Source organism: Lissotriton vulgaris, chromosome 1_1 (assembly GCF_964263255.1).
Source record: "Lissotriton vulgaris chromosome 1_1, aLisVul1.2, whole genome shotgun sequence".
Taxonomy (NCBI): domain Eukaryota; kingdom Metazoa; phylum Chordata; class Amphibia; order Caudata; family Salamandridae; genus Lissotriton; species Lissotriton vulgaris.
In genome coordinates, this window is record NC_141685.1 from 1,154,370,467 (window position 1) to 1,154,384,005 (window position 13,539).

The window sequence follows — 13,539 nt, forward strand, 5'->3', positions numbered from 1 at the left end:
TTTATAGGGAGGTGGATTCCCCTCTTTGGGAGGTTATTGTGTGTGTATGGTTTATAGGGAGGTAGATTCCTTTACAATGATTTATAGGGTGATGTTAAAGTCTGATTTGATATTTAATGTCACAGGGAAGTGTTTTCCTTTATTACAGTGTTTTGTAAAGTTACTGGTACTGCATGGGAATGCAGTATGTGAACAGAGTATTATTGCGGGAGTGAGAGTCCCTGATCTAGCAAAAGTGTGTAGTAGGGGTATGTGTACGGTACATTACATTGCGTGCAGTAGAGGGCATGTGATATGGTCCTGCTATTTGTTTACATTTACTATTTCTATTTTACAGTTTATTACTTGCATTATTATTACTGCATTACTATTATTACATTTTACATTATTATATTTATTATTACATAAGGACAGTGTCATCCCATTTTAGTACTGTGTTCTATTACGTTTATTTCAGGAATGTTTACCTTCTCTTCCTATGGTTATATATGTGTATAATGTTTGATTTTCTTTAATCATTATAAAAGAGAAGATGTGTAGTAATCTGCTTGTTAAGTAATGCACCTTCCTTGCCCTTGTTCTCTGCCTGATGCTCTAACAATATGATGTCGTGAGGAATGTTGGTACTGGTGAGATAGCAGTTGGGGAAGATGGTCTGAGCAGCTAGGAGGCTGCTCCTGGTGGGGCTTCTACAAGACTTCTTTGATTTCTATACATACACTTCGCTATCAATGTATCTCAACAGTATTCGCGATTGCCACCCAACATCACTGAGTACACAGCACTTACACAAGTATACTTACAACTTGACTTTCTCAGAGAGAACACAATAGACGGAGCCCTGCACATGAGCCCAGCATGGGAACAAATCAGTACGGTTGGGAAAATACTGTCGACTCAACAAGAGTAGCCCACGTCCCACAAATATATCTTAGAATCATTCAGCTAAAGTTACTGTGAACATAATAAACCATCAGCCACAAAACATAATACTATGTTCAATTAACTGGCTAGTGATACTGTCTAGAAAAAAAGGCTGTACAGGCTGGGCAATAGACAATCAATAATTCAGCTGAGATGAGCAGACTTGGTGTCAGACCATCTCCTTGTCGTGGCCAGGCTGAAGCTAATGCAGAAGAAAGCATGGATGGAACTGACACTAGCGATATAAGTATAACACCACCCTCCTCAAAGATGCAAAGAAACTGAGTGAATACTCAGTTACCCTTAGCAACAAGTTTCAAGTCCTGTAAGAACTAGAGGCCGACAGCCAGTAGAAATTCAGTGGGAGAAGATCAAAGAAACAGTGACATCAACCTATCGGGAGGCACTGGGTCCCAAAAATGACCAGCATAAATAATGGATATCCACCAAGACTCTCCGCAAAATCCAAGAGAGAAAGGAAAAGAAAGCTGCACTGAACACCAGTTGAGCTAGAGCACAAAAGGTGAAAGTTCAGAGCGAGTTCACCAAAACAAACAAGGAAGTAAAGAGAAGCTTAAGAGCAGCCAGGTGAGGATTCATGGATGGTCTTGCGTGAGAAGCCCAGGAAGAAGCAAAGCCATGGATACTTGAACGAAGTGTAATACATAACAAGGAAACTCACGGCATATACGTAAAGCCAGAAAGACCGGCTACAGATAAATGCTGGGAAGTCAATAATGGGTATCGAAAGTTAACAGCGAAGATGGGTGGAGCACTTTGAAGAACTGCTGAACCAGCCTGTGCTACAATCGCTACTAGACATACAGCCAGCCAACAAGGACTTGTCAATGGACTGCAGCTGACCAACTTAGGAAGAAATAAAGCAAGCCATCACACATCCGAGAAATGGTGAGGTAGGAGGACTTGAAAACAATCCTGCGGAGACGATTAAGGCAGACATTGAAATATCAGTAGACATGCTCTACCCCATGTTTGGAAGGATCTGGGAAAAGAAAATGGTGTCAGGCCTGAAGGAGATCAAGATCCCCAAGAAAGGTGAGCTGAGTAATGACACAAACTACAGAGGGATAACTCTTCTGTCAACCCCAGGCAAAGTGTTCAATAGAATCAACCTGACCAGAATGAAGAAACAAGTTGATGCTTAGTTGCGAGACCAGCAAGCTGGCTTCCGCAAAGATAGATATTGCACAGACCAGATTGAAATACTGCACAACATTATTGCGGAGTCAATGGAATGGAATTCCCCCCAGTACGTCAACTTCATCAACTATGAGAAGATATTCAACAGCGTGGACAGACACCTTTCGAAGCTCCTCCGCCACTGTTGTGTGCCAGATAAACTCATGAGAATCATCAGGAACTCTTATGGGAATGACCTGCCAATATAGTCCATGGAGGCCAACTCACAGAAGTCTTCCAAGTGAGGACAGGAGTCCACCAGAGTTATTTGCTCTAGCCTTTTCTCTTTCTGCTGGCCATACACAGGATTAAGAAGCCATCCACAGCAAGGAGAAGAAATGGGATCCAGTGGACAACTTGGATGCAGCTCGACATCCCGGACTGGCAGACGATCTGACTATACTCTCCGACACCATCAGCAGATGGAAGAGAAAACTGACAATGTGGTAGCCACATCAGTACAACGTGGCCCATTACAGCCACAGAGGAGAAAAAAAAGATCCTGAAGGCTAATACGGCCAGCACAGCTGCAGTCACTATTGCAGGCGATACACTGGAAGAGGTTGAGGCCTTCACCTACCTGGGCAGTGTCAAAGACAAGCAGGGCGCTGGACCTAATGCGACAAACCAAGATCAGGCTTTTTAACACCAACGTAAAATCAGTCCTTCTGTATGGAGCAGAAACTTAGAGGACAACAGTAACTACCACTACCAAAGTCCAGATCTTCACCTATATTGGACTGAGGAAAATCCGCTGGCCAAACACCATCTGCAACAACAATCTAGGGCAGCAGGCTTCCCAAGTCCCTGCCCATGAAGAAATCAATAAGAGGCACTGCGGCTTGATAGGGCACATCCTCCATCAGCCCACCTCAAATATCTCTAGGCAAGCCCTGGCCCAGAACCCTCAGGGGAAAAGGAAAAGAGGAAGGCCAAGACACACCTGGTACATAGGCCTCGAGGCTGACCGCAAGGAGATGGGTTACATCTGGAGTCAGACTGAAAGAAAAACCCAAAACAGAGCTGACTGGGGGGTCCTGGTTGACGGCCTGTACACCAGGAGGGGTAGTAAGCATAAATAGATTCAGGTAAACGAGAAGCAGCAAGTCCATCAAAACATCCATCTAAGCACATAACGATTATATATACACACACACATATATATATATATATATATACACACACACATACATACACATATATATACATACATACACATAGATACATACATACACACACAGATACATACACACTCATAGATACATACACACACATAAGATACATACACACACAAGATACATACACACACATAGATACATACACATGCATATATATATGAAGACAAAATCCATCTCTCACAAACATTCATGAAAGAAGGCACGGACTCTCCGAGGTCAGGATAAGGCATTTGTTTATTCTCACAGGTCACACTCAACCCATGAGACAAGAGAGACGCGTTTCGGCTTGCTAGAAGCCTTTGTCAATCTGGTTAGCACCATTACACTTCACATTATATATAGCCCTTCCCCCTTGAAAGGTATAAGTAGACAGAGAAGACATACTGTAGAGTACGTAAACACCATATATACCCCATACTGCATATAAATGCTCTCTGCATCCGCATGTCGGAAAAGTTACAGATAAAACTAATTCGGGTTATAAATTGCTCAATGCATATGTAAGTTTGCATAATATACCATTATCATAACAAGCATAGGTAAAAATGGATTGCATACATAAATTGTACAACACACGCATTCAAGGGAAGATTATATAAATATAAATGCAACGCCAACCATTTCATCTCATGTCACCTGAATTAAACAAAAAAAGATATATTACATTATTAAAACATCGTGCTGCTGCGAGTCACTAAAATATCAAAATGAAAAACAGCCTATGACCCAGAATGTCTACCAAGGCTCATGGCAAATCCTCCAGCTTGCGACCTATAACCTCTGCACGAACACAGTGCTAATCCAGGTCACGCAGTGAGTACCACAATCCCACAACAATCACCAAAGGGCATATGGGCAGGATAATAGTAGTCACACCACGGGGTCATCTTGTACACTGAGTGTTAATTAATTACTTCAATGCCAATCTCCAAGCGCGTGCTTGAAACCAGAAGGGACTACCGCTCCCATAATGCCACATGATGATTAAAGGTATATTGCAAACATGTATGTATATATATAATCTGTACTAATCAAATTACGTGTGTGGTAATACTGCACCATGTGTCAGTGTCCTGCACTGATACTGACGTCACTAAGGAGCTAAAATGTCCCAGCACTGTGTCACTGCACCATGTTATAATCATGAATTCATGCAAGACCCACTGTGGGGTTCTGTATCCTGTGACATAATCCTGAGACATCGCACTCAAAATGGCATGGTCAGTTTTGGATCAGCATATCTGGTGTCATCAAGTGACATCACACTGGAACTTGCATGGTCCTACACAGTATCCTTGTACCTCAAGGTCATATCTATGACCAGATGTCACAAAGTTGCTGGTATGTCCCAGTGGGGTGTCGCTGTACCATGTTGTAAACCTGAACTAATGTCCAGTGGGGTCTCACTGGATCATGTTGTAAAACTGAACCTACATCACCAAGAAACTGGCATGTTCCACAGGGATGTCATGCTACCCTGGGTAATAATTCTATGTCAGGACCGGAGGCGAGGATTATGCTCATCTTTCTCCACTTTATTAACAAGCAGCCATTTTATAGAACAAGTAAAACTAATATTCCCATGAACCATATAGAGTTTTAACAATAGAGTATGCAGTTCATATACAGAGAGTCCGTGGGAATCTACCAATCACAGGGCTTCCAACATTCCATAGTACTCTGTCAGCCTCTACTCCCCCTCTTTCTTCGCTGCTTGCAGCCAGATAAGTGCCTTCCGTTTTTTCTCTCAGTGAATGTTTTCTGTGTCAATCGTTTTAGGAGTGCTATGGTTTATTTTTAGGATTTTGAGACTATTATTGACCATCGTATACTGTGTGTATCATTATTGGTCATTTTTAGGTTAATGTAGCCTTGTATTGCCTCCGTGTGAGGTGGACGTGCTACTGCGGTTTCACGCTGCGCGTTCTTGTCTCCAGTCAGCTTTGTCTTCGGCACGAATGTGCTAGCGGTTTCTTTGCTTTACTGCTGCGGGTTCGTCTGAGGCTCTCTTTCGACTTTGTTTTTTCCCTGACAGGTCTTTGTTTCTGAACAAGCCCGCTACTCGGGCTGCTTCGTTACGGCCGTGGGAGCGCTGGTTCCCTAACTGCTGCAACTGGTGCTGGCTCGTGGTCCGCTCCTCCGGCCGCTAGAGGGAGCATGTGTGCTCTAACGGCTTTTCGCGCATTCCTCAGCCAACGAGCAGCGCAGTGGTGGAGCCTTGGTCTGCCTGCACGCCCGCGTGGGTCTGTCCTCTGCAATTAGGCAGTTTTTCTTTAGTGTGCGTGCCCCTCCCCACGTCCATTTGCCTCGGGTCGGTATCTTGCCATTAGGCAGCTGTTATTGCTCAGTGGGGTCTGTAGTAAGCTGTATGTTTGGTGGAATTTTTTACAATTCCAAGGGCCATTTCATTTAGGCAGACTGCTCATTAATATACCTTGCACCTGGGCTGTTGGGTCCTGGGCTGTAGCCCTATTAAACGCAAGCTCTGATTGCCTAAAGTGTAGGTTTGTAAATGTATTTGAGCTTATATAGCGCACAGCTACCCACAAAGGGTTTCCCGGCGCTTGTTTAGGGAACCCGTCCTGGTATTCCCCTGTGAGATAACCCCGGCAGGGTATCCACAAGGTGAAAGCCAGGCATCCCGCCGCGAGGGGCCGTTGTGGAGATTAAGCAAGCTATTGCCCAGAGTCGCAGAGTGTGAACCCATGAGTTGAGAAGGCACCGGAGCGAGAATTATCGAGTCCGTGGAATTTTTTGAGCCCAAGACCCGCCGAGGCGGGGAATTGAACCCTGGTCCAGGGCCGATCTCAGCTTCCGGGTCTCCCCTCCGTATCTGACCTACCGGTCTTCTGAATTGCCTACTTACCTTTCGGACGGTTTGTCTACCTGGTGTCATGGATCCTGTTCAGAAGACTTACCAGGATGATCAGTGGGAGGAGGAACGCCTTAATGGCCTCCCTTGTGACGATTCCTTCTACGATGCAGTGGACACCTCCATCCACACTGCGGTCGTGGAGGCAATGGCGCCGTTAGAGGCTCGCCTGGCAGGCAAGATTGATAAAGCTTGGGAGCTCTTGGCCAAAGCGGCGCAGCTGCCGCTGGACACTGCTTTGGGGAATGCCATAGCTGATGCACAGCTCCCGCCTTCTGAACGGTCCTGAGACTCTGGGGTGGATACTGACTTATTTCGTCGCCTTAAGCAGGCGTTCCTGGCTAGTTCTCAGGAACCCCCAGCTCCTGTTGCAGCAACCCCTACTTCTGTGTCACCTGCTACCCAGGAGGCGGATGATCAGGACGGAGATGATCAAGGGACGCTGATGAGGACGCTTGTCCCTCTCGCCCTTGGCGTCCTTCTCGCCAGACCCCGGGACTCTGGTGATCAGGGCCTATGTGCCGATATGGTAAATGGTAAAGGTCATATAACGCGCAACTAAGCCCAGAGGCATCAAGGCGCCTAAAAACAATATCATAAAATGGTCAGATAACAAGCACTACGGGTAGGCCTTGGAGAAAAGCCACGTTTTCAAGGCCTTCCGAAAGTTCTGGACTGAAGGCTGTGTTTTAATTCCATGCGGCAGACTATTCCACAGTTTAGGGGCTACAACAAAAAAAGCCCTCCCACCCCATTTGGTTCGGCGAACACGGGGGACTACCAGCAAATTCTTGGATGAGGATCGGAGGGTTCTCTCCAGAGCGTAAGGATGGAGCAACTTCCTCACGCCCTCAGCCCCCTTACCAGTGAGCACCCCGTAGGTCAAGCATACGATATGTTGAACCCTGATGACATCCTACATTCTCGGTCATCGAACTGGGTCCCTTCTGAAAAGGTAGCCCAATAAGTGGCCAGCCGTATTCTGCAGTCGCTGGAGCCAGGAGCCTTAATTGCCTCCGGGCACTCGCCCATCACTTGAGGGGAAGGTGGCGGCCACCCCAGATATAGATCCCCGAATGGCCACCTTCTTACAGAAGTTTGTGAAAGATCCAAAGAAGGGCATAGACCGGTTTTGGCGAACGTGCCAAGACAAACTGCTGGACGTGCTGGGCCCTGCCACAAAAATGTTGGACATGGTGGAGGAGGCTAAGGTTCCCTTATTTTCCCAGATCACTTCTCTTCTTGGGCGCAGAGGGTGATAGTTTTTCTTGGGAACGCCAATTGCGCACGGTCTACTGAGCGGCGGCGGTCCCTGCTCATTAAGATAGACCCTAAGCGAGGGGACCTCAATGACTCAGAAGCGGGCCCGGCCGCCCAGGGCGGCCTGTTTGAGGATCCATTCATCAAGGAGCTGGGCCGGTTAGTCAACACTTTTACGTCGTTAGACAAAGCCCAGTCTTCAATTAGGAAAGTGTTTCACCCCCGGGTTTTCCGCAGAGCCGGACAGAGTAGGGACCGCTCGCCCGGCTGTCCTTATAACAGGGGACAAGGCTCCAGCCAGACGCTAAATTGGTGGAATTCGAGGTGAATTACCTCTTGGAAGAAGGGGCTATCGCGGAAACCTCCCTTCATCCCAGGGGGTTTATCAGCAATATCTTTATGGTGGACAAACAAGATGGGGGTTGGCGGCCAGTGATCAATCCTTTGCGAGTTCGAGGGACTTGTATATCGCCACTTCAAGATGGAAGGGATCCATCTCCTCTGGGATCATCTTCGCCCCAACGATTGGATGGCACGGCTTGATCTCAAGAACCCCTACTTGGCAATTCCCATTTTCCTGCCGCACAGGCGTTTCCTTCAGTTCTTATGGAAGGACAAGACCTTCGAGTTCACCACTCTTCCGTTCAGCCTGTCTTCTTGCATCGTCCCTCAGCCTTCCCTCTGGCAAGTTGACAAAAATACGTCACGAGATTCGGAGGACTCCGGCTCAGTCACAAACCTCCCTCAGACAGCTGGCTCGCATTGTCGGCCAGCTGTCGGTGTCAGTCCAAGCCATCTTCCCGGGACCCTTGCACTACTGGCCCCTTCAGCGCCTCAAGGCAATGCATATTCGCCGTGGTCTTTCTTACACGCAGAAAGTGCCTCTGTCCGAGGAGGCCAGGGAGGAGCTTTAATGGTGGCTTTTCAACCTGGAAGCTTGGAATGGGAGACCGATCTTTGGATCCACGCCGGATGTCTTAATCGAATCAGACACCAGCAGGTCCAGTTGGGGCGTGAGGTGTGGAGATTTCACCACAGGCGGTGTGTTGTCTCCTCGAGAGCAGCAGTATCAGATCAACTGTCTGGAGCTCTTAGCGGGCTCTTTCGCGATCCAGTGTTGGACCAGGGATTCGATTCAATCCTGTGTCCTTCTCAAGCTGGACAACGTATCGGCGGTCCGCTACATAAACCATCGAAAGCCCTCTTGGATCTGGCGGCGCATCTGCGGCAGTAATGCCTGGACCATCAGATCGCTCTCACAGCGGAGTATCTCCCTGGAGAGGACAATCAGGTGGCAGACTTCCACTCTCGCCACCGGCATGATGCGAGCCTTTGGAAGCTGCATCCAGGGTTCTTCTTAGATCTCTAGAGCGTATGGGGCCCCTTCTCAGTGGATCTATTTGCCTCCCGCCTGGCTCATCAGCTTCCCCGCTTCTTCAGCTGGCGCCCGTACCCCTAGGCGGAGAGGAGGGATGCGTTCCTGCAGGATTGGCCCATTCACCATGATAAGAGTCTCTGCCCAAGTTCGCCGACAAGGGGCGAGCTTGGTGCTGGTTACCCCAATATGGAGGTCGCAAGTAGGGTTTCCGGTTCTACTGGAACTTTCTTGGGATTCTCCAATCGCACTCCCCCGCTTTCCAGCTTTCCTCCTCAATCTGGACGAGGATCCTCACCTGCTCATTCTGCAGGGCTCCCTGTCCCTGATGGCGTGGAGGATTACCAGGGACGTCAGGTGGTCCCAGGCCTTTCGGAGCGGCTGAGAAATTCACGTCCAAGGCCTGGGCTGACAGTACAACCAAGTGGTACCGGTCCGCTTGGAGAAGGTGGTACCGTTTGTGTTTGCGACGGGGTTTCAACCCCGTGGCAACCAATGTGATTGCCGTTCTGATTTTCTTGGCTGGCCTGGCGGAGGAAGGTCTAGCTTATCCCTCAGTCAACACCTTAGGGTCTGCGATTGTGGCAGGTCATTCCATGATAGACGGCTCTTCGGTAGGGGGAACATCCTCTAGTGTGTAGGTTGTTGCGAGGCATTCGCCTTTCCTTACCGCCGGAACCACAATTTGGGATGTGAATCAAGTCTTAAATCTGTTCCTGTCATGGCAGCCATACAGATTCCTTTCCCGCAAGGAACTTTCAGTGAAATAGCCACGTTTCTATGCATAGTCTCTTGCAGGCGAGTGTCGGACGTCCGGGCTCTAGACGTGTCTGGGAGAATTTTTTCCCCTTCGGGGGTTATGTTCACAACCCATAGGCGGACTAAAACTGGTAGGAGAACCATTTCTTATCCTGCTTATCCAGATTCTCCTAAGCTCTGTGTGGTGTCTTGCCTTAAGGCGTATGAAGAAATGTCGGAGGATTCTGCCCTCCGGGTGCGCGACAGCTCCTTATCGCCCTTAGGAAGCCTCACAAAGCTGTTTCCTCCCAAACAATAGCCCGCTGGGTCCATTGGGTGATGCAGGAAGCGGGCATTGACCTTCGGGTCTTTGGTGCCCATTCAGCTAGGGGGGCGATGGCCTCTAAAGCATTTAACCTGGGAGCTCATCTGGAAGGCATTCTGAACGCTGTAGATTGGTCTTCAGACCCTACCTTCAAGTGGTTTTACTTCAAACTGGTGATTGATATGGCTCACTTGGTGGTGAGCAAGCTTTAAACGAGCATAATCCTCGCCTCCGGTCCTGACATAGAATGAAAAATGTCCTAGCTATCATAACGGAAAGTTTCAATTCTATTAAGGACTCGGAGGCGAGGATTATCCCACCCAGGGTACATCTATGTGTAACCATCCACCCTCGTTTTAGGGTAAGAGAAGCGTTTCATGCTTGATTTACCTCGGTTGTGATTCTGTTGGACTATGCCTTTGTCTTTCCCCCTATGGGGCTAAGCCTTAGCCACGGCAGTTGCCTTATTATTTCTTCTTGTTTCCCGCAGGGGACTCCAGCAAACAAGATTCCTGAGATGTTCATACTGGCCGTGCAAGAGCATCGAAAGAGGGGGAGTAGAGGCTGACAGAGGACTATAGAATGTTGGAAGCCCTTTGATTGGTGGATTCCCACGGACTCTCTGTATATGAACTGAATACTCTATTGTTAAAACTCTATTCCATTCCCAATGGTACATGGGTATGTTAGTTTTACTTGTTCTTTAAAATGGCTGCTTGTTAATAAAGTGAAGAAAGATGAGCATAATCCTCACCTCCGAGTCCTTAATAGAATTGAAACTTTCCGTTACGATAGCTAGGAAATGTTTCATTCTGATCTGACACCACTCAGAAGCAGCCATGTTCTAGTATGGTGTCACTTAGTCCTGTGTCATAATCCTGCAGTGATGTCACAGATGTAGGTATATTCCTGGGTAGTGTCACCGCTCCCAGTGTCATAATTGTGAGCCAATGTCACACAGGAGCAGAATGTTCCAGAATGTTCCAGGAGGGCTGCTGGGCTTTGCAGGGGTGTGGAATTTAATGAAATATCGACTTGTCCATGGGGTAGGTTGCTTCACACATCTACTTGTCCTGTAACAAAATCCACTTGTACCTTTTGCGCCGTGTAATGCGGCAACAAATGATGGCAGCAATGTCATTATATAAGAGCTCCGATATAGCCTCTCTGATTATGCCAGGGCTCATACCATTATAGGGTATAAATATTAGCCAGTCCCAAATGTTGACATGTTTCCGCAGATCTACATACTGGGCCTGAAGTTACCACCACCATCACCACCAGCAACAGGTTGCACGCAGAAGCTGGAACAAGATCACAGCCGACCAGCTCACGACTTCCCTAAGCAAGAACCCTCCTACTGGCGCAACAAACCCCAGCCAGGCGGCCACCAACCTCACAAAGTGGATCAGCAACTGCGCAGACGACCTCGCCCCTCTGAGGACCCCGCCTAGCAGACCCGGCAGCAAGAAAGCCCCATGGTTCACCGACGAACTCAAGAGCTCCAAGAGGAACTGCCGTGCCCTCCTAGAAAGCCTGGCGCAGAGACCCAACATTGGACAACATGACTGCCCTCAAGCTCGCCACCCGAAAACACTACCAACGGATCCACGCCACCAAGAAATACGCATTCAAGGAACGACTGGACACCAACGCACACAACAGCAAGGAACTCTTCAACATCGTTAAAGAGCTCTCCAACCCCAACGCCGGAAACAACGACATCACCCCTTCATAAGACCTCTGCAACTCCCTCGCCTCCTACTTCCACAACAAGATCGCGGACATACACAACAGCTTCAGCACTCAACCGACGCATGCCACGACCGAACCACCGCCCCCCACCACCACCCTCCGCGCCTGGACCCCGATCAGCACCGAAGACACCGTCCGCACGATGAACTCCATCCACTCCGGATCTCCGACCGACCCCTGCCCTCACCACGTCTTCAACAAGGCCGACGCTGTCATCGCACCCCACCTGCGGGACATCATCAACACCTCCCTCGACACCGCTACCTTCCCGGAGAGCTGGAAGCACGCCGAACTCAGCGCTCTACGAAAGAAGCCATCAGCCGACCCCACCGACCTCAAGAACTACCGCCCCATCTCGCTGCTCCCGTTTCCTGCAAAAGTCATCGAGAAGACCGTCAACAAGCAGCTGGCCGCCTTCCTCGAGACAAACGGATCCCTCGACCTCTCGCAGTCTGGCTTCCGGGCCAACCACAGCACCGAGGCCGCCCTGATCGCAGCCACCGATGACATCCGAGCCCTGCTCGACAACGGAGAAACAGCGGCCCTCATCCTCCTAGACCTCTCCGCGGCTTTCGGCACGGTCTGCCACCGTACCCTAGTGCAGCGCCTCAGCAACGTCGGAATCCAGGAGAAGGCACTGGAGTGGATCGTCTCCTTCCTCGCCAGAAGGACACAGAGAGTCCGCCTCCCCCCATTCAGATCAGAAGCCACCGAAGTCATCTGCGGCGTTCCTCAAGGCTCCTCGCTCAGCCCAACCCTCTTCAACGTCTACATGAGCTCCCTCGCAGCCATCGCACGCCAACACAACCTCAACATCATCTCCTACGCCGACGACACCCAGCTGATCCTCTCCCTCACCAACGACCCCGCCACCGCCAGAGCCAACCTACACGAAGGGATGACAGATGTAGCCAAATGGATGATGAACAGCCGCCTGAAACTGAACTCGGACAAGACGGAAGTCCTCATCCTAGGATCTTCACCCTCCGCCTGGGACGACTCCTGGTGGCCCCCGCCCTGGGCAGCGCACCCAAACCAACAGATCACGCACACAAACTGGGCTTCATCCTGGACTCCTCCCTCTCCATGACCAGGCAAATCAACGCCGTCTCCTCGTCGTGCTTCAACATCCTGCGCATGCTACGTAAGATCTTCCGGTGGATCCCCACCGAGACCAGGAAGACGGTCACCCAGGCCCTCGTCACCAGCCGTCCGGACTACGGCAACTCCCTCTACGCCGGTACCACCGCCAAACTCCAGAAGAAACTCCAGCGGATCCAGAACGCCTCAGCACGACTCATCCTGGACATCCCGTCGCAGCCACATCTCCGGACACCTGAGAGTCCTGCACTGGCTCCCGGTCAACAAGAGAATCACCTTACGTCTCCTCACCCACGCACACAAAGCCCAACCAAGGCCCAGGATACCTCAACAGCCGCCTCAACTTCTACGCTCCCACACGCCAGCTTCGATCGACCGGCCACGCCCTCGCCGCCGTCCCCCGCTTCCGAAGAGCCACCAGAGGGGGAAGGTCTTTCTCCTACCTGGCCGCCAAGACTTGGAACTTCCTCCCGACCCACCTCCGCCTGACCCAGGACCACCTCGCCTTCAGGAAGCAGCTCAAGACCTGGCTGTTCGAGCAGTAGCGACCCCCCCCCCCCCACCCTAGCGCCTTCAGACCCTCCGGGTGAGTAGTGTGCTATATAAATGCTTTGATTGATTGATTGATTGATTGATTGAATTAAGCGATAGTTCCATGGTTGGCATGCCCTATTAAGTCTGTGCAAACCTACTAACTTGCATGTTTAAGAGTCTCTTCTCGAATCATTTCCCATACTGAAAAAGGTCGGAACTTTATTCCTGACAATAGCAGATGTGAAACCTCTTCCAGGGTTGGGAAAAAAGTGGTTGG

At 49.6% G+C, this 13,539-nt stretch overlaps 1 protein-coding gene across 1 annotated transcript in view; it reads right to left on the minus strand.

Moving 5' to 3' along the window:
* SPATS2 (spermatogenesis associated serine rich 2) overlaps positions 1–13,539 on the minus strand; it is a 433,271-nt gene that overhangs the window by 384,268 nt on the left and 35,464 nt on the right. The window lies entirely within an intron of this gene.